The following is a 23470-nucleotide window of genomic DNA, read 5'->3' on the forward strand; positions in this document are numbered from 1 at the left end:
CGCCTAATTGCTCACGAGGGTATGCATTACTTGAAGAACAAAAAAAGGGGACTCTAAAATGAAATGGCACTAAAATTAGATATGAGTAAGCCATATGACAGGATGGAATGGCATTTTCATTAGTTTATATTGGAGAACTTTGGTTTTGACTCCCGGTGGATCATGTGGATTTGAAAATTAGTGACAATTATTTTTTATTCTGTTATTGTGGAAGGACAACCCTATGGTTTCTTGAAACCAAATAGAAGTATTCGACAAGGAGATCATCCATCTCCCTATCTTTTTCTTTTCTGTGCAGAAGGTCTCTCCTTCTTGCTACACAAGGCAGAACAAAATAGACTAATCAGGGTTTTCGGATACATAGGCGATGTCCCAAGGTCAACCACCTCCTCTTTGCTGATGATTCCATCTTATTCTGTAAGGCTAATCCTGAAGCATGTTTAAACATCCTGTATTTATTAAATTCTTATGAAAGCATCACTGGCCAGAGGGTAAATCTTAATAAATCTGCTGTATTCTTTAGCCACAACACTCCCTCCACTACTCGTACACTGTAACACCCTAATTACCCTAAGCCTTACTTCGCGTCGTAAAGCAAATGTTAATCAAAGGTTACGACAGTTCTAAGCTCATGCATATAATATATAGAAGAAATAATATAATCTAGAAGCCCGATGAAAAATATAGTTCAAAATAGGATTTGAAAAGCGCAAAACGTACTAACGAAACTTCTAACTTAAAGCACAAGATATAGGTATAATATAGCAAAAGATAATAGTATAATATCATGAGAATCTAGCCACGGCTCGTGGAGTTTAAGCCGGCTAGCCACATACAGACATACAGAAACCAAACAGTTTAAAAATAGCTTATACAGGTGTTTCTCTCTCAATACAAGCCTCTAGGCAAAAGTAAAATACAAGAGTGAGAGATATGTAACAAAATAAATCAAAAGACTCCAAAAGTAACAGGATCCTCCAGTTCTGTCACCATCCCAGCAACTTATCGAGGTGGGTTGCGACCAGCATCTGAAAAATACGACAAAAATATGGTATGAGAGCCGGAGGTTCTCAGTATGGTAACAGTGTCCAGTGATGTAGGATATAAGACCCCGGCACGCCAAAGGTAATCCTAGACTTCATATCCATCACAAGATTCAATCTTAAGGCATACTAGAACAATAAAGCATAATCATATAAATCGTAACATAAATAAACAGGGTACTCTATCTTAGGGGATTTCTATTCTAACCAAACACCGCTGTCCCACAGCCTTCACCAACCTATCTTCCAAGCGATCCCATCGCCACCGCCTTCCGAACCTCCTCAATCCCAGTAGAAATCACAATTAATTACAATGCAAGTAAAACACAAGTAGAAGCATACAAGGCAAGTAATTTAAGTAAGTAAATAGGCATGTTATTCGATTAGGCATACAATTACAAGTCGGCAAAGCAAACAAAAAGATAGAAAATGCACATGATGAATGCCTGTCTTACTGGCTGTGATATCACATTGTCGGTTCAGCTGCCAACCCGACACATCCCCATGGAGATGTCGCCCTTCAGAATCATCATTTGGGAACCCCCGAGATATGGTGCTCGGATCACCGTCCAAGATTTTGTGCCTGCACACTCTATTGATCCGAAGGGATGTGAGTGGGATACTCTTGCCTCAGACCTCACATCTCAACGTAAGCGGGATTAACCACCGTCCTTACGCCGCCGCCGCTACCTTGACAGACGGGATTAACCACCGTTCCTGTGGGACGCATAGCGTCTCATAATCTCAGTATAAAATAGTAGTTCAGTGGTTTTTCAGAAAACATTTTCAATACATCAATGATTCATCATTGCACATTCGAGTCCTCGACTCATCTCAACCACTGTCACATTAACATTTTCATTCCGAGTCCTCGACTCATCTCACTACTGTCAATTCACATTTCCATTCCGAACTCAACAGTTCATCAGTTCTCATCTCATATACCAATCATTCTTTACACGCCATCAAACCCATCCTCAATACACCCGAAACCTAAGCCTCCGTTTGCTAATTTTTCATAATAATATCAACTAAAACTCTTAAGTTATTTCCCATGTTCTCATACTCAAAATTAAGCCCAAAAGTATTAAAATGGTGTCATAGAAGCTTACAATCTTGTTGGGAAGGTGAAATAGTTGAAAACAAAGTTTAAGTTTAAGAAACAGGGCGTGTGCGTATGCATAGGGGTGTGCGTGCGCACGCCCAAAGAGATTTTTAAAATGTGTGCGTACGCACAGAGGTATGCGTACGCATAGGTACCAAATTTTGCAAGGTGTGTTCGCTCGCACAAGGTGTGCTAGCGCCCTCAACAGACTCCCCTTCCCAACTTGTGCATGCGCACAGGTTGTAAATCCTCATTGGGTATGTGCACGCACCAGTTGTGCTAGCGCTGTAAACAGAAAGCCCTTCCCTGCCTGTGCGTACGCACAGGTTTAAAATTTCGCAAGGTTTTGCCTGCGCACATACCAGAAATCACAAAATTCTGCAACTTTGCAAAAATTTCAGATTTTGATACCAATCTTTGAATGATCATAACTTCCTCTACAAAAATCTAAATTTTACAAACTTTATATCGATTTGAAGAGTTTTCAATAAGCTTTAATTTCAAATAAATTTCAACCAATTTTGAAAACTGAGATATAAGTTATGATCAAACAAAGTTCACCAAAAGTTAACTTTTACCAAAATTTCACAATTTACCAATTTCCTCATTTTCATAACTCAAACCAACCAAAACCAAATAAAACCTTTCCAAACTCCATTTTCCATCAAAGTCTACCTTTATAACATATTACACCATTCTCAACCATCAAACCTCAAATATATGACACCAAAGTCAATCCTCCACCAACACATTCACCAAAAATCATCTTACCACTATCAATTCTCATCATCAACCTCATTCATGTTTTATATCAATATCCAGCAACAATATACAATCATTCAAAGTCATCAAGAATCATTCCTCAACATCATTATTTCTCAACATTACAATATCAATTCAACATACATTACCAATCAACCATCATCAACAACCACATAAATCCAAACCTTTCCTATGGGTCACTAGCCTAAGTGTCCATGAATATTATATACTACATAGAGAAAACCGAAATCATATCTTGGCCGATTCCCTATATGAACCAAAACCCCAAATTGAGCTCAACTCAAGCTTTCCACCACAAGCAAGCTTCCAATCACTCCAACAAGCTCCAAAGGCTTCCAAACTCACAATAATCAAGCTATAATACACATAAATCATCACTAATCAACCTAGGACTCAAATTAATCATAATCTCACAAGGTTTCAAGAGACCTTACCTTACCCAACAATTTTGGATGTCAAATCCAATGCTAACCAAAGGTTAAAGTGTACCTAAACACCCAAAATCACAAACTTAATCAAAAGTCCTAGATTTTCAAAATTTTGAAGAGAAGAACTGAGAAGATTTCATTGTTACCTCACCCATTTCTTGGATGGGCTTTGTAGAACTCTTCACAAGGAACGCGTAGCCGCAAACGGTACCGCGATCGGAGCTCTATAGCTCAAGATATGAGCTCGTGAAGATGGTGATAATAGTGTTTTCTTCTTCCTCTTCACTCTTTTGTTTTCTGCTGAGTGTGGGTGTTTATAAGAGTGAAAAGGGTTCACTTAAGTGTTTACATATGTTGGGCTTGGGCCCAACTTGGGCCCGGTCTAATCCATTAGCGTTTTTATCCCGTTTGGCCCAACTTCGGGCCAAATCTTTAAAATTAACGCCCAGTTTTCGACTTCTAATATTTTTTTAAGATTTTTTACTGTTTTCACTTTTTCTCGCGTAGTACTAGGCAGACTTAAACTGGTTCAACCAGTTCGCGATTTTTCACGATTTTTCGCAAAAAACACATTTTCTTACTCAGAAAAACATACTGAGTCCAAAAATCACATTTAAATCCTCAAATTCTCATTCTAAATTTTCGGACTCTATTTTGGGCAATATTAATTACGTAATTAAACGATTAATTAAGCTCAGTTTTTACATACACTACTGGCTAACTCTATGAATATTAATCATATTGGGCTCAGAATAAATACCTTGGTTTGCCTTCTACAGTCTCTAAATCGAAAAAAAAAAGCTTCTTTTAGTATGATCAAAGAGAAGGTTCGTAAAAGAATCCAATGGTGGAATCGCAATCTTCTATCATCAGGTGGTAGACATGTATTGCTTAAGGTAGTGGGAGAAGCTATTCCTATTTATACATTGTCTTGCTTCAAGTTGCCTGATGGTTTAATTTCGGAAATTCACTCTCAACTTTCTCAGTTCTGGTGGAGACAAAAAGGTTCTGAAAGGCGGATGGCTTGGATTAGCTGGGACACTATGACTCGCCCACGAAGAGAATGAGGACTTGGATTTAAAGATCTCAGAATCCAAAATCTGGCGCTTTTAGAGAAACAGTTTTGGCGGCTCGTAACACAGCCTACTTCCCTATTATCCAAAATCCTAAGAGGTAAATACTTTAGCAATGGTAATGCTATAACAGCAGAAATTGGAGTCTTACCTTCTTGGGGATGGAGGAGTATACTGGAAGGATGAAAGATTATTGAAAAAGGTCTTAATTGGGCTGTGGGTACTAGAGAGAATATCCGAACATTTGAGGATCCTTGGCTGCCTCCTCCGTATCCTTTAATGATTTCTGACATGCCAAATAGACAGGCTATTTCTGAGTTGGTTTCAAGAGTTAAAGATCTAATTACTGAAGATAGGAATTGGAATCAAAATCTCATTCAAGAATTATTTCCCCAAGACGTTGCAAACAGGATTTTGTCAGTTAAAATTCAGTAGAGTAGGGACAAATTACAATGGGATTTGAACAAATCCAAGCAATATGATACAGTTTCAGGTTACAGAATTGGCTATTTATTTTACTATCTACCTTTGGAGCTTTGCCCTAATTATATGCAGCAGAAAAAGTCATGGATTGATCTACGGAAGTTGAACCTACCTCACAAAATTAAGCTATTTATCTGGAAAGCTCTCCATGGCTGGCTTCTGGTGCTTGCTCAGATTCATCACCGCATCCCATCTATATCACCAATATGCCCCTGCTGTCATGAAGCAATAGAAACAGTCACTCATTGTTTGACCGATTGTTTCCCCCTTAGAGTCCTAACGACTGTTGGACATGGTGGACTGCATCAACAGAGATGCTTAACCTGTTGAAGAATGCTGATCGTAATCCTCAATTGCTTGCCATCATTTGCTGGAACTGCTGGAAAGCTCGCAACCAGTTGATTTTTGAAGGTTCTACTTCAATGTCGTCTGCCATTCTAGCAAGCTCTATCAAGTTGTTCCGTGAAATCCAAATAACTCCCAGTTTAGGTCGTCTTCTCCATGAGGGAAACTCTTAGTTTCATTCAATTTGATTTATCATTCTTCCTTCTTTAAGATTTTTCTTCGTTTTTCGACCACGCACCGTTAGATGAATACCTTCAGTGTAGTGTTTTGGGAAAATCCCCACCTTTTATTATGTTGTCGTGCTTTTGGACATCTTTGCATTTTATTTTTCAATAATTAATGAAATATAACCTACTATATTTGGAAAAAAAATATTGGATGAAAATAAAAAATACATATAATATAACTTTTTTTAGTAAAATTAAGTAAACACATTACATCTAAAATAACAAATAACAAACCAAATATTTTTTAAATACATCTAAAATTATAAAAAAATTATAAAAAGATAGATATTATCAAGCGTAAAGATAAATGTTACTATATTTATTTAGTTATGATAGTTTCAAAATCATTTTTATAAGAATGAAGCTTTCTCCTTCAAATACAAACAGACACATAAATTTAAAAAGATAGATTTTTTTTATCACAAGAGGCCGGAAAAGCGTTATTTATAGTTTTTTAGTGGTGTCTTTTGAAAAAAGTGATTTGATTTATGGTATAATTTTTCATTATATTCAAGACACATCCAAAATAATAAATAATAAATAAAGGGATAAGTACTGTTTTGGTACTTAAGGTTTAGGGTCAAAATCAAATTCGTCCCCAACGTTATTTTGGATTTAAAATCATCATTGACGTTTCATTTGGTATTAAAATCATCCTTTTGACTTTTTGCGGACAAAAATAGCTTCCACAACCACCACCTTTACCACCACTACCACCTCTCTTACTCCCACCAAATACCAATAATCAGATTCAAGAACACAATATTCAACTCCAACAATAACACATTATTCAAATTTAGAAACGACAACATCAAATTCAACAACAAAATCTACACAGAAGCATGATCAGAATCAGAAGCACAACAACAATAAAATAAAAAAAATAACAAATCAAAATCAGAATCAGAAGCAGATGGAGAAACAGAAGCAGACACAGAAGCAGATGCAGAAGCAGAATCAGAAGCCAAAGCATAATCGGTGAGGTGCAGCAGCGAGGAGCAGCGACGAGGATGTGAAGTGGCAGAGCTCGCGTCTCCTCTCTCCCTCGCGAGCTCTCTCTCTCTCTCTGGTTCTGATTCCCGACGGTGACGGCGGCTCCAAGCTTTGATATAAATTTCTTTGGTAAAATTAAATAAACACATCTAAAATAACAAATAAAAAACTAAATATTTTATAAACACATCTAAAATTATCAAAAATCATAAAAAAAAATGGATGTGAAGATATATAGTAGTTATTATGTTTATTTAGCTATGATAGCCTCAAAGTCATTCTTACAAGAATGAAGCTTTCTCACTCAAATACAAATAAAAACATATATTAGAAAGACATAATCTTTTACTAGAGGAGACAGAAAAGACAAAGAGCGCGTTATACATCCAAACACCGGCAGAGGATCGGAGCGCCGTGAAGATGGAAGGAGCATGGGACGGAGGAAGAGTATGAGACGTTGCAGATCTAGATTTTACGAGTGGTTAAAAGGTTTAATAGAGTGAAATATGTGTTTTGAGATATTTAAGGAGGGGGGTTTGGATGTGTTAGGATTTAGAAGATTTAAAATTGAATTGTTGAATTTAGTTTTACTCAAACTGATAAATTTGTATTTTAAATTAAAAATCATTAAATCTATTTGAATGTATTTGTTTTAATTTTTTTTAAATTAGTTTAATAAAAGGCTGTTTAAATAATAAATTTAAAGAATACTTAGCCGTACTGTTAGANTTGACAATAAGGATAAAATTGAAACTTTTTTAAACATTAAAAATAAAATTGAATCAAATTAAATATTGAGAATAATTTTAAAAATTTTTAAAAATTAGGAACATAAATCATACTTTACCTTCTAAAAAAATATCAAGTAATTAAGTTTTTGAAGAACTATAATATTAAACTTTAAGTCGCCAAAAAATTATAATGTTAGCCATTTTTTCTTTCTATTAATCTTTTATCATATTTTATTATCAATTTACAAGTCCTATTAGAGTTGAGATTAAGTAACCTTAATTCTACCTTACAAGACTAATAGTGGCGACAACCTTCCAAACAGTGCAAGATTTCTTCTCCCTTTTATCGCATATATTTTGATCTTCAAATAATTATCAAATAAGAACTTATTAAATATGCTTATATATATGACATCGAAATCCAGTATTACATGCATGCGTGCATGCATACATTAAAAGAAGATATGGCAATAACCACAAAATATGCTTACCGTATCGTAGAGTATTAAAGGCCTAATTAGGCGTCTATTTCATGTGACTCTTAAGAAAATGATGCTGGAATTGATATAAGATTCCCTTTGAATGAAAGAGGAAGAAAAGGAAGTGGTGGGTAGGGGGTGCAGAGTAGCTAATTATTAGGACTCAAAGTTTCAGTAATTGATCAAGCTTTTGAAATATATTAACACATGGTTCAAAAATATCTGTGTCATTCTTTGATCAATTTTATTTGATGAAGACATTTGACCTACCTATAATTCACGTGTCTCTGGTATTAGTTGTTGTGTGTACATGAAAGGTTTAATTAATTAATCAATATATTTAGCATGCCTAAGCCTAACAACTAACGACTCACGACAATAATCTTTCAATTTATTTGATGATGACTACGACATAAGAGGAAACATATGAGCAGTATTGAAGCAATTTGTAATTATAAGGTTTAGAGGTTCATTATCTATATATATCAATGATATGTTTTTGTTCCTTTTTATAGGATATTTGTAATAAGGATAGTAAAACATGCATATGTTTGGATCTTATGCTATATATGCCATACCATGAACTTGAATAATTATTATCCTGCTTAGCTTAGCTTTGCTTGTCCATCAAAGTTTTTTTAACCAATTTATTAAAGATATAATTATTTTTGAATTTTGTTCCATAATCTATATACTTCGGATAGATAAGGTTGTTATACCTCAAATTTTTTTTTTAACATTTTTAAAATAAATAACGATCCACTACAAAAACGCTCCCCCTCCAAAATATCTCGGACTCATCCCAAAGATCGAAGATAGCAGTGAGAGTTCGATTACCCTTAGTAATAATAAATAGACGCATGAGCTGAACAAAAGGGATAGATCGAGAACACAACTGACAACTCTAGTACTTTCGTTTCTGTTTTACACTTTAATAAATATATTATTGACTTGGACATCAGAGTCTTTTTTGCAGGTTTCACGACCGTGCTCGAGCTCCAAGGATTACCCAGTTTTATTGTTCAAGAAGTGCGGAAGCATTCAACCTCCAGCAGCAACGAGCTATAACTCGGAGTATTCTTGACAGAACATTTGGTGCGCACCGTAGGACCCGAAAATCTAACGTCACCCCACAATCCTTTTTTCCTTTGTTTGTTTCGTCTCCTTTTTGCAGGATCCAAAGCATGGCCAACGATTCATTGCCACAACTTCCTCCCACTCATGCTGAATTAGTACCTATGAATGCTACCCTCCAAAGAGTGAGAAAGATGTCCGAACTCCTTGCGGGCCAAATAGATAGGGAGGAAGGTGACAGAAAGAATGCGAGCAAGGAGAACCCTGAGGACGAGCATCACTCTGAGACAAACATGGTGATGGAGGTTACCTCCCCGAATTCCACAAAGAAAAGAACAAATCCTTTTTCTGTAGAGATAATGAACTTCCAGATGTCGAAGAATTTTACACTCCCAACCACGTTGAAATCACATGAGGGTTCTGGTGAGCCTAAAATACACGTTACTAAATTTGAATCTATGATATTTCTAAATGGCGCTTCTGACCCGATTTTATGTCATTCTTTTTCGACTTTTTTGGACAGAGCTGCTTTATTATGATTTTCTGGTCTCCTTGCATTGCAGATTCAATTTCTAGTTTTGACGAGTTTGCCGATCTGTTTGTCAACCATTTTGCTGCCTCGAAGATCTACGTTCATGACTCTGATTTTTTCAGCACTATCAAACAAGGTCAGTAAGAAAGCCTAAAGGACTACATGACAAGATTTGCCACAGTTGCAATAAAAATTTCCAATCTCAGTCCAGACGTACACTTACATACATTGAAGAGTGGCTTACGTCCAGGAAGATTCCAAAAGACTATTGCAATAACCAAACCTAAAACATTCGCGAGTTCAGGGACAAAGCATTAGGATAGATAGAAATTGAAGAATTGAGAGAAGCTAGGAAAGCCGAAAAACAAACACCCCAAAAAGAAGAGGATAGATAGGGAAGACCAAGCCAGACGAGAGAACAAAAGAAACCTTTTAGATTGACGCTGAAGTTTGATTCCTACACAAAGTTTAACACAAAGAGGAAGACATAATAAAGAAAATTCTCCACACTAACCTCATAAAACCACCTAGAAAAGCAATTACTTATCAAGACCAGAAATATGTGGATAAAAGTAAACATTGTGCATTCCATCAGAAGTTCGATCACACCACTGACGAATCTGTCGTAGCCAAGGACTTATTAGAAATATTGGCAAGACAGGGGCTGCTAGATAAATATCTCAATAGTAGAAGTAAAAAAGAAATGTTGAGTCTGACAACAGACCAATGAAATTACAACTCAACACCTAAAGATAAAGGAGCTTGACATGCCCCACCCGAACTTCCCACATCAAGGGGAGTTATTAACTATATCTTGGGAGGTTTTCTAGGAGGAGGAATCATCAGCAAGGTCAAAAAATGAAGTTATTGAACCATGCTGACCATGGAAGGATCTTAAAAGATGCAACAAGTCTCACTCCCCACAGAACACATTTCTTTCGATGCATCTGACTTCAAGACCCAATGCCCGAACTTAGACGACCCTGTTGTGATCTCAGTAAACATAGGAGACCTAACAATCAGAAAAGTTTTACTTGATCCAGGGAGTAGTGCTAATGTTTTGTTCTACCTAACTTTTCAAAAAATGCAACTCAGCAAAAAAGCTCTACAACCTTCAATTGGAGAATCAGTAGGCTTCTCTGGAGAAACGATACCCGTGACATGTTACGTATGGTTAAGAACAACACTAGGGGAGCAACCATGCTCAAAAATCCTAGATATTCAATTTCTAGTAGTTGATTGTGCCAGTCCTTATAATAATATTTTGGGATGACCATCCCTTAACTTTTTTGGAGCTATTGTTTCTACAGTTTACTTGTGCATAAAGTTTCATGGACAGGATAACATTGTCCCAACAGTGCATGTTGACCATAAGGACACACGACAATGCTATAATGTAGGCTTGAAATTGAGACCAAGACCACTGTGAACAAAAATCATTCAACGGGTTAACTCTGTCTACAACATAGAGGACACCCCGGCCCTGGCCGAACTGGATCCCTGAGATAACATCTCCAGCCGACCTACCCCAACAGACGAACTAAGTAAGGTTCAACTCACCGAACTCAAACACCAATACATTAACATTGGATATGCTTTTTCTGCAGAAAACGAGCAAAACATCACCAAGTTGAACAGATCAAACGCTGACCTTTTCGCATGAACATACACTAGCGAATATTCCTGGAATCAACCCAAATAACATATGCCATAAACTTGTAATCAACCCTAATGTCCGATCAGTGCGTCAAAAAAAGCAAAACTTAGGAACAAAATGAAGAGACGCAGTTATAGAAGAAACTCAAAAATTGCTTGATGCAAGATTCATTTGAAAAATTAGATTTTCATCATGGTTGGCAAATGTGGTAATGGTAAAAAGAGTTCAGGAAAATGGCGCATGTGCGTGGACTTTATCGACTTGAATAAAACATGTCCCAAGGGCTGATATCTATTGCTGAGCATTGATAAATTGGTAGATAGCACCTCAGACTTTGAGGTGTTAAGCTTTATGGACGCTAACTTCGGCTATAATAAGATACTAATGCATCCAGAAAATTAAGACAAGACTGCATTCATAACTGACCATGGTAATTTTTGTTATGAGGTAATGTCCTTTGAACTTAAAAATGCAAATGCTACATATCAAAGGCTGATGGACAAGGTCTTCAAAGACCAAGTTGGTCAGATTATCAAAGTTTACATTGATGACATGGTAGAAAAGCAAGCTCGGAAGAAGATCACCAAGCCGATCTCCATGAAGTTTTTTAGCAACTTCGGAAATATAATATGAGGCTAAATCCAGAAAATTGTGCATTCGGAGTGAACGGCAGAAAATTCCTCAGTTTTATGCTAACACATCGAGGAATAGAGGCGAATCCTGACAAATGTCAAGCCGTCATATAGATGCAATCAACTCGAACAATTAAAAAAGTACAACAACTCACTGGCCGCCTAGCATCCCTGTCAAGATTTTTGCCCGCGGCCGCTGCAAGGTCATATCACTTCTTTAATAGCCTTAAAAAGGCTAAAGAATTCACATGGATCGAAAGTGCGAGCAAGCATTCACTAAATTCAAAAATTTTCTCAACTCGTCACTTGTTCTCCACAAACCCCAACACGGTAAACCTCTTTACTTATATCTTTCAATTTCAGCTCAGCAGTTAGTTTTGTACTTGTCACGAAAACAGGTAAAGAACAAGATCCAATTTATTTTGTCAACAAGGTGCTACAAGACCCAACTAGCATTTGCCTTGATAATCATAGCTCGACCATTGCGGCATTACTTCCAGAATCATCAAATTATAGTTCGGACAAGCCAACTATTGGGTCAAATACTAGCACGACCAGATCTAGCAAGTAGACTCACTAAGTGGTCGGTCAAACTTTCAGAGTTTGACATCTCCTATCAATCACGAGGATCATTGAAAGCTCAAATACTGGCCAACTTTATATCCGAATTTACCACTACATAAAGAATGCTCCCAGAGTGGGAGCTATACGTAGACGGAGCCTCCAACGAGGAAGAATGCAGAGCTAGAATCCTACTCAAGGACAACAACGGTGTGTACACCGAGGAATCTGTCTGTTTTTATTCCAGACAAGCAACAATCAGTCTGAATATGAAGCTCTGTTGGCCAGACTACGACTTGAAAAAGAGGTAAACATTAAAAATTTGAAGGTATACTACTATTTCCTTCTCGTCGTCCAACAGGTAAGCAGTCATTTCCAGGCACGAGATCCCCTCTTAGAACGATATATGAATATAGTAAAAGATCTTATACAATATTTCTAATATTTTGAAATATCACATATACCTAGAGACCAAAATAGCAGAGCAAATATCTTATCTATGTTGGCTACTTCCAGAACACATGATTCCACAAACATTTTATCACAACTAACTCTTAATGAGCCAAGCATATATAACAAAGTTGTTTTAAGTGCATCACAGAAAATAGATTGGAGAAGCCCATACATAAAATATTTGAGAGCTGGAGATATACCCTCTAATGAACAACCAAAGTTGTTCAGGAAGAAAGCGAGTTATTATACCATTATGGGAAATGACTTGTATAAACGAGAATTCTCCAAACTATTGCTCAAGTGCCTCGGACCCTCAAAAGCAGATTTGGCAATGACCGAAATCCATGAAGGTATCTGCGGCACACATATAGGAGGCTGAAGCCTAGCTTCAAAGCTCTTATGAGCTAGATACTATTGGCCAACGTTAAGAAGGGATTGCATGGACAAGGTACAGCGATGCGACAATTGCCAAAAATGTGCGCCTATTATTCATAGCCTAGCCGAGCTGTTGCATTCTTCCGAGCTCGGATGGCCTTTTCACAAATGGGGGATTGATATTCTCGGACCATTTCCAGTGTCGGCAGGCCAGGTAAAGTTTTTGTTGGTAGCAATATATTATTTTACAAAATGGATAGAAGTACAACCTCTCACAAAAGTAACTTCTGATAAGGTATGCTCTTTTATATGGAAATTTCTCATATGTAGACATGGTTTGCCTAGGGAAATTATTTCCGACAATGGTCGGTAGTTTACTAATAGAAAGATTGTATCCTTTTTAACGAACCTTTGCATCAAACACCATTTTTCCTCTGTATAGCACCCGCAAAGAAACGGGCTTGCAGAGGCAGCTAACAAAATTATTTTGCAGGCTTTAAGAAAAAATTAATAGATGCCAAAGGATGTAGGGCTGGAATTTTTCTCAAAATCTTGTGGAGTTATAACATAACACCACAATCATCAACTATAGAAACGCGTTCCGGCTAGTATACGGTGCAGACTCAATGATGCTAGTAGAGATCTCCCAAGGATCACTACGATCTGAGATCTTGAATGACACGACCAATACAAAAGCACGATTAACCGAGCTCGACACACTAGATGAAGAACATGACTTAGCCAAGCTTCAACAACAATCTATGCAACTTTTCATACAACAAAAGTTTAACAAGAAAGTTCGGCCAAGAGTACTACAACAAGGAGACCTAGTACTTTAAAATTTTGAAGAAGTTCGAAAACCTCCAAGACATAGAACATTGGCTGGAACCTGAGAAGGCCTTTTTAGAATGTCAAAGGTTCATGGGAAAAGAGCCTATTTCTTAGAGACACTGGCTGGAACTGAGTTACCCAACACCTAGAACATATCCTCTTTGAAGTTATATTGTAGTTAATTTTTTTGTAAACGACGAGATTGAGAGGTACCTTTTTTCTGATCACGAGGTTTTTTCACACAATGGATTTTACTCGGATAGGTTTAAACGAGGCTGATCACCTTGCGTCTTCCACAGCTGAAGGTCTTATCAATTAAAACTATGCCATTTTCGCATTATCAACTTCATAAAAACCAACACATCAAAAGCTGGAAATCGCATTGAAATAATCAAAATAGATATCATCTAAACATCTAACATTTTTCAACCCCGACGTCACAAGTCGATCTCAATTCAACAAACAAAAAACCGATATTCAAAAGGTCGGTCATAGTCCAAACATTAACAAAGTTCAAACAGAAGTTTCAAAATAAAACAATACAAATTCAAGGAGCTAGAGGTCTTTATCAACCGGAGCAGCATTTTCATCCTCCACTTCGCCAACCTTGTCCTCGACGAGTTCACCATTAACAACGATCTTTGTAACATAAGCTTGCCGATGTCAAACTCGGGAGCAAAAGAAGCCACTTGGCTCATAACCCGATCAAAATCCGCAGAAAACATCTCTAATACATCGTTCTCCAACTCATGAATCCTGGATGCATAGTTGTCAGAACCAAATCGGTGATCGAACCGATCAAGCTACTGGTTCACTGGTTTATTGGTTCAACCAATAAATCATTGGTTGAACCGGTAAAATCGGTCTTACGTAAATAAAAAATATAAAATAGTTAAAAATTTAAAATTAAAACTTGAAATATATATCTTCACTAATATTGTATAAAGAATCAAGTCTCAAATTCTAAAAATAACTAATATAAAAAAACATAAAATTTATCAGTAATACAACAATAGTATCTTAATTTGACACAATAAAAGTAACAATTAATTCACAAAGCCTATCATCTAACTATAATATCAGTAGATTTTAACGCTAACATTAAAACACATAACCTTAATCACAATACTAGCATTGAAATAGATCAAGCAGATTAATAAATTTTTAATGAAATTTATATTTATATTAATAATGGTAAATAATTAAAATATAATTAATTTGAAAATAGAGAATACGAAATTAAATTAAATTAGATATTTATAAAATTATGTAATTGAATGTATACTATATAATTAATATTTGTCACACTTAATGTTAGGAAGCATAATGGTTGAGTGGCAAGTGGGAGTTGTTGATGCAACTATCTACAAATAAATGATCACATTAGACTACACAAAAAATAGACGACCAATAAAAAAGCAAACAAAGTCAAATAAAATTTACTTGCATATACTTCATTATACCTTCTTTACTAACTAGTTTCACCATCCTCACATCACTAGCATACTGGGCAACCTTATCAGAAAGCTCTGTTATTAGAAACTGCTCACTCCACAAGGATTGTGCGTTCACCTCCTCAATGAAGCCATGTAACTTTTTCTGCTTTTCAAAAACATGCTTGCCACCAGTGCCAGCATCCAATTCCTCCTCGAAAAGAATCTCTAAAGACTTCTCAGACTCAAGCATTTTCCTTTTAGGCGATGGAATAGGCCGAGCGCTTGATTGAGCGGCATCAGCGCCTGTTTCCTTAATCACCCCAGAGACACCACCATCTTTGTCACTCTTTTTTTTTCTGGACCAAAAACAATTGTAACCGAGAAGTAGTCAAGTTTGGAACTCTTTTGCCTACAGAACAAACAAATATACAATGTCAAAACAAAATAAACTATGCAGCAAAATTCTCAAAACCATTCAGTTACCTATATAGGCCCCAAAAGCCTCCTTATCTGTTTCCAATTTCAAAAGTTCATAAATGGACAACACCTAGCTTCTAATATTTGCATCGGCTCTGAAAACTAATAAAGAGGAAATTTTTCAACTAACTCATCATCTAGGTAAAAAGGGTATTCGGTTTCTGATGACCGAAACTTTACAAACATAGCTTTAAAATTGTTGAATGAAGATTTATATAAAACAAAAAATGAACTACTAGGGTAGCTACTGAGGTTGACCCAGAGACTTTTTCACACACTTTTATATTGAAATAGTGAGAAAAAGATGTTTAGTGAGGGAGGAAACTCAAGAAACTTCATCAAACACTCATAGGCTCGTAAAAAAGCCCATGAAATTGGATGCAGTTGAGAAGGGGCGCAGTTGAGCTACGTCAAAACATTGCACTCAAATTCTGAAAATAGAAACTTCAAATGTAACACCGTCAGACAAGGGGTATACAAATAGAAGTACGCCCAGTCTCTTCTCCTCTCAATGCTATATAGGGAAGCAGCTCCACGTCAACAGTTGAACCATCTTTAACCAACCTTGTAGAATTAAGTTCATGCAAAGACTCAGCAATACTATAAGCCGAAGCACGATGCTTTATAGCAACATGCACCCAATTGTATATGTCTTCTTTTTTAACCTCCATCACCTTATCTCTTGCCATCACCAAAAGAAACGAAAGAAAAAGACAAAGAACTACTAACCTTTTGAAGTCATGTCCTTTTCAGCTTCAAACAAAGTCCAGTAGACAATTTGTCTCTTTCCAAAGCGAAAACAGTAATAAAAAAACAAATAACACCACTCCACGATCTCCCATTAAACTAACGGTTGGATTAGAAAAATTTTTACTTATCATGGTGATGGGTGGTGGTGATCTTCTCAAAATAACTGTACAAGAATTTATTACGAGCTCCACACCCTTTTTGAATTCCAAAAAGTAAAACAAAACCAAGCTTGCCCTTGCTTACCGAAACGACACGCGTTGAGCTTAAGGCTTAGAAGATAAAACACTAATCCGAGATATAAATATATTATTGACTTGGACGTTGGAGTCGCTTTTGCAAGTTCCACGACCGCGCTTGAGTTCCGAGGATTACCCAGCTTTACTGTCGAAGAAGTGCAGAAGCATTCAATCTCCAATAACGACGAGCTATAACTCGGAGTATTCTTGACAGAACAGGTTTTTTTTATAAATTTAAAGTTTTAGAAGAAATGATATCATAATATGATATTAGAATTTCTACAATCTAAAGATTTAGAGTTCAATTTTTATTGATAAGAAAAAAGAACTTCAACATAAGACTAATAATAAGAGAAAGAAAGCTTATGAAAAAATCATGCAAACAAAAAAAATTCTTGCATAAAGAGACATGTTAAAAATATAATCATTCATGTTATTCTTCTTATCAATTTAAATTTTTGAAAAAATTGTATCATAACACAAGTGAATAAATTCAGCTAATGATGTGAAAAAATTACAATAATGTACATGTGCATCTGATTGATATAGTATATTAAAAATAAAATACTTATGATAATTATTATAGGAGTTGAGAGTAAAGAGGTTAGTTAGTTATAGATTCCATTCTTGATAATTACTGATGCTTGTGTCTCAAGTTTTCCTATAGTTACAAAAAACTCCTCTGCAGCAAATGAAATATCCCCAACACCAATTATTCTTAATGTTGAGCAATCTGAAGCATCACCTATCCATGCTCAATTACAAGATGAATCTTTATCTCAATTACCATAGATCAATCATGAGACTCAAGAATATCCTCAACCAATTTCTATTAGTGAAATTGAAATTTTCTCCTGCCACCATCTATAAATAATCATCTAATGATTACAAGATCAAAGACTGGCATATAAAAACCAAAAACTTACACTATTTTCATGCTAATTGATTTATACCAGGATACACCAAGAACTGTAACACAAGCTCTTAATACACTACATTAGAGGTTTGCCATGGACGAAGAAAATAAGGTCCTTGTTGCAAATAGGTGTATGCAATCAAAAGAAACAGAAAGGAGAGATCATGAAGTATAAATCCAAACTTGTAGATAAAGGATATCACTAAAAGGAAGGAGTTGATTATGAAGAAATTTGTAGTCTAGTAATTTGACCATATACTCTAAGGATTATGTTGACTATTTCTCTAACAAATGGATGGACTCTTTGACAATTTGACTTCAACAATACTTTTCTAAATGGAAAGTTTGAGGAACAAATTTACATGCAACAACAACATGGCTATGAGAGTAAGAACACTAATAAGACTTGCAAGCTTAATAGAGCTTTTATGAGTTAAAACATGCTTCTAGAGCCTGGTTCTTAACTCTAAAGACAATCCTTTTTAAGCTTGGTTTTTAAAACATCATGTCAGATGCATCTCTCTTTATTAAACATAAATCAAATTCTGTAACCTATCTTTTTGTGCATGTAGATGATATAGTTATTACAAGGAATAATCAATTTGAAATTAAGAAAACCACAAAATTGAACAATATTTTTCCGTTGAAAAACTTAGGAAAATTGAATTTCTTCCTTGATATTGAGATCAAGTACTTGGATGATGGATCTGTATTACTCACACACACAAAAAAAAATATGTAGAAAATATTCTAAAGAAATCGGGGATGGCATCCACAAAGCCAAAGCTAATGCTAACACCAATGTTCACATCCTTGAAGCTGCACAAACATGACTTAGAACCTTGTGAAGATCCAAAATTATATTGATTGAACATGACTTAGAACCTTGTGAAGATCCAAAATTATATTGATTGGTAGATCGAGCTCTTCAATACCTTACAACTACCGGACTAGACTTGTCCTGTGCTGTTAACAAGGCCTCTTAATGCAGCACGTGACGCTCTGTCACGCGCACGCGTCAACCATGTGTACGCGTCGCTGGACTTTTCACTGACCACGCGTAGGCGTCAGCCACGCGTGCGCGTCGTGTGTCTGTTGCTCCGGTCACGCGTACGCGTAGCCTATGCGTGCGCGTAATTCATGCATGATCCAACCGTAGAATAATGAAAGGTTGTAAAATGCATACTAAGATATATAAAAGGTACATTGGGACAAGGATTAGTGTTCTCTAAAAATAGTGACTTTAGACTTATTGATTTTGCAGATGCAGATTGAAGGGTTGATTTAGATGATAGGAGAAGCATCGCTGGCTATTGTATTTTATTTGGGAGCTAATTTAGTGGCTTTGAAGTCACAAAAGCATAGCAAAGTAAGCAGGAGTAGCACTGAGATTGAGTACAGATGGATTGCTTCAGCACAAGCAGAGGTGATGGCAATACAATAGTTATTGGCAACAAATCCCATTTTTCATAGTAAGCGTAAGCACATAGAGCTGGATATACATTTTATTAGAAAATTGGTGAATCAAAGAAAGCTATTTGTAGTGCATATACCAGCACAAGATTAGGTTGCAGATCTTTTTACAAAATCAGTGTCACTAAGATTGTTTGACAAGTTTCACAGCAAACTTAAAATGAGTAATTCAACTTTCCTAAGTTTGAGAGGGGCGGGAGACATTAGAGGAGTTGAGAATAAAGAGGTTAGTTAGTTATAGTTAATTATAGATTCAATTCTTAAAAATCTTGTGGGTATCTGTTTGTTAGAGTTTGTTATTAGTAGTTTTTATTCTCTCAATTTTACTGTCATACTTCTGTCTAGTTAAGAGCATGATTTTTATTGTTCATATACATCAATAATATAATCTTCTTTCATATTTTCACTTTGTTATGCTTTCAAGTTTTTTTTCAATAATAATCTTAACTAATTTCTTATTTATTAAATAATTAGATACATTTAATAATAACAATGATTTTATATACATATACATCATATCAAAAGCATCTTCCAAATAATAATATATATTAACCGCTAATTATATTTAAATCCAAGTTGTATGTAATGTACAAATATAGCTGTTGTGATCAATTAGACTCTAACAATGATTAATTGAGAAAATCTATTTAATTTGATTGAGGAAATGTAAGAACCTCTTGTAAATTGAGAGCATTATCATTTAAGTAATATAAACACTTTAAAATCAATACATAGGAGTAAGGTGGAAACCGAACAAGTTTCATTCTTAATAAATCAGATTTATAATAAAATTTATTGACCCAAATTATTAGTCTATTTTAAATTTTGTTAAAAGGTTTGATAATTTTAAAAAGATTTAATTATTCTGTTGGTCCTTATAGTTTTATTAAATTTGTAATTAAGTCTTTATATTTTTTTTTAATTGGGTCCCTGCATTACTTTTAATTTTGTAATTAGGTCATTTTTATATCAAAAATATTAAAATTAACAGAATATTTCTTTAAAAAAATATGTGATCAAAGATCTAATTATATTCTTAATTCTTGATACCTTCAATTTGCGGAATAAATATTTTTTATTAAAGTTAACTTTGCTATTTTTTACCTAGGAACGATCTAATTACAAAATTAAAATTAATGTAAAGACTTAATTGAAAATTTGATAAAATTATAGGGATCAACAAAATAATTAAATCTTTTAAAAATAAATAAATAAGCAAGCAAAAGAAAAAAGATTAAAGGCATTGAAAAATATAAATAGTCTAGTGATAAAAATACTTAAATATTGCAAATGATATAAGTTTAAACCTTCATTTTTACACTTTTAATTTGTATAATAAAATTCTCTATGTATATATGAGTTTGTTTGAGTGAGTTTTTTTTAAAAAAAATATTTTTTTTAAGTGTTACTTTTAAAATATTTTTAAAAGGTAAAAATAATTTAATATTTAGATATTTATATAAAAATATTTTTTGTTTATCAATTATATTTGAGTACAACGATATAAAAATATTTTTGTTTATTTGTTACGGTAAAACATTTTTTTAAAGTAAAAATGAATTTTTTTAAAAACAAAAAAGATGAGAATTGTGTTTTCTTCTAAAAAATATTCTTTAAATTTTTCTAGTGTTTATTTTTATTTAAAAAAATTTGCTAAACACATTAATTTTTTTTTTTAAAAATATTTTTTGTTAAAAGCATCTTTCTCTTACTATTTAATAACACCCAAATACACCCTATATTTTCAAAGTTTAGGTCTGATAGGCTAAATAAATTATTTGGTAAGTCTAGATTTGGTCTACATATTAACCTAAATACGTACAGGCGCTAAACTGCAAGTGTTTGGTAGATCACTTGGCCTACATATTAATCCACCGCTTTATAGGAGACAATATTACTGATTTAGCTAATTGAGTTCATTCAATAGTGAACCTAAATTACCCTAATCCAATACATAAGCTTAATGCACGAATTGAAAAGAAAGAGTGAAGCCATGGGGTTAGTGGTTTATTTTAGTTAATAATTATAATCTAAGCTACTGGAACAACAAATTAAGCCTTAGTTGTAATAGTTTTTTTTTTTTTGAACAAGAGAACTCAACATAATACAGTGGAGCGACAACCAAAGCTGAAATCAAGATAACAAAGGAAAATAAAAACAAAGGAAATTAAACTATTTTTGGTGTCATCTCCGTCATTGCCATCAACAACAAAAGGGATCCAAACTACTCCACTCTCTATAACTGCTCAAAGATCTTTAAAACACCTCTTCTGGACCACCTTCTTTGGAGTTAAAAATCCGCATGTTCCTCTCTAACCAAACATTCCAAATAACTACGAAGAAGCATATTATCCATTTGTTTCGCTCCTCCTTACTGTTTCCAACGCCTGTCCAACTCTCGAAGTGTTCTTTTAGTGAGCCCAGGAAAGACCACAATCTCCCGAAATCAGAAAGCCATCGACACCACACCTGCCAAGTAAACTCACAACCCAAAAACAAATGGTGAATATGTTCAACATCTCTATTACATAACACACAAATGTTGTCACCATGACTAATTATTCCAAATCTAGGTAGTCTTTCTTTAGTATTTACTCTTCCTATTAAAACAAACCAGATAAATAATGTGAACAATAGACTCTAGAATTGACTTAATAAAGTAAAAAAAATATTTGACTCCCAAATTACCTCCTAAATTTTAACATTAGGATAATCATCTGTACACTTAGTAAATTGAACATCCAACCATTGTTAACTGTGCATAAATAAATCGAATCAAAAGAAATAACTATCCAATTAAAAATAATCAATATAATCATCTGCATACCTATTAAATTGAACAACTAATATATTCATTGTTCACATTATTTAATATTTTCATTATCTACCGATACTTTTCCTATTAATAATTATATAGTTTCCTTTTTTGGAGTTTTAACCAATGCTTATAATATGATCCGTGCTCCTAGTGGATTGAGTAAAATTCAGAAATTGGGAGAATTTGCAAGATAACGCATCCATCAATGATTAAGAGATTGCTTTATTTATGTGAGTCTAACGTTCATGAACTTCAATCAACAACCTCACAAGTGGACAACCTAAGATGTTTATATTAATTATTATTAGACAGTGTGTTATTTCATCCATCTACTCATCATGACAATAAAACCAAACTAACATACAAATAATAAAGAAATTAAACAAAATAAGATATAATATATGGACGACATAAATTCTCTAATTTGTCATCCTTTTAAATACTCAGAAATTGACACACATATATACTTACATGATATTACGGACGATGCTAGCTCTTATCAAATAAAGCAGGAAAATTTTAGACTTCATTCAAAAGTTAATTATATTGCTCAAACGATGTTTTGGAATATGATTGCATAACATATCAGCTTTTACTCTTGCAAAATTGTTATTTTTTTCTGTTTTATTCTCTGTACTTTTCTAGCTTCTTTAATGTTATAAGGTGAAAACTCCATTTTGTCAGGAAATTAATAAGTAAAATTTTAAATTAATCTCTAAAAAATTTTAAATTAGATATTTTAGTCGTTAAATATCGCGTTTAGAAAATAATAGAATACGCTTGCAAGAATAAAACTTAAAGTAAAAAATTGATGGAATTTCTATGCGAGAGACTGAGCATGTGATTTAATTCGACGCAAAGTAAAAAACCTTACTAAAACTTGACACACCGCGAATTCTTTTGAAAGAGATAGATGGATGATTTTTTTTTTTTTTCGTTTTACAAAAAGCCTATACAACAGGCTATTAGCGGGATATATTCTTTTGTCATATAACTCTTATTCTATAATAATAGTTCTCAAGAATTATTTTTATCAAATAAATTGATTCTTTCGTCACTTTTAATCAAATTTTAATATGCATATATATTTGATAAATAATTTTTTAATAAATTTTATTATAAAATAATTAATTTTCAAAAATATCACTATAAGATAAGTAGCTCTTTTTTTAAAATGACAAAAGGATCAATCTTTTTAACTTTAAAAACTTTTAAAAAATAAAAATTTGTTAAAAATTAAAATATCCGATTTAATTTTTTAAAGATCAATTTAGAGGTATATTCGGGCATTAACATTTTTCTGTTAACAAATTAAAATAGCGGATAGATAAAGATTAAGAGGGAAAAAAACATTTATAAGAAAAGAGAAACGGACGTTGAATGTTGGCTAAAAGACATTTATTAATTAATATTAATTTGTAAAGTCTGTTTGTTTATGTAATTGCATTTTAGTTTTGTTTTTATTTTGAACGTCAAATTTAACCATTTATTGAAATAAAATAAAATAAATTTCTGATCTTAGTATATACTTAGATTAGGACAAAATGAGACATGTGAAC

The 23470-nt window shown here is 34.1% G+C and overlaps 2 long non-coding RNA genes across 3 annotated transcripts; both read right to left on the bottom strand.

The window, feature by feature from the left end:
* Positions 6611-7865, bottom strand: LOC110263240. Its single transcript, XR_002348552.1, has 3 exons — positions 7703-7865; positions 7498-7573; positions 6611-6945 (listed from the first exon to the last, which is right to left on the bottom strand). It is a non-coding gene; the product is annotated as an uncharacterized LOC110263240 (long non-coding RNA).
* LOC110263927 lies at positions 14177-16912 on the bottom strand. 2 transcript variants are annotated; one of them, XR_002349655.1, is made up of 2 exons: positions 15269-16912; positions 14177-14561 (listed from the first exon to the last, which is right to left on the bottom strand). It is a non-coding gene; the product is annotated as an uncharacterized LOC110263927 (long non-coding RNA). The 2 variants fall into 2 exon arrangements; XR_002349656.1 differs by having other exon boundaries at positions 15249-16912.

Source organism: Arachis ipaensis, chromosome B06 (genome assembly GCF_000816755.2).
Source record: "Arachis ipaensis cultivar K30076 chromosome B06, Araip1.1, whole genome shotgun sequence".
Taxonomy (NCBI): domain Eukaryota; kingdom Viridiplantae; phylum Streptophyta; class Magnoliopsida; order Fabales; family Fabaceae; genus Arachis; species Arachis ipaensis.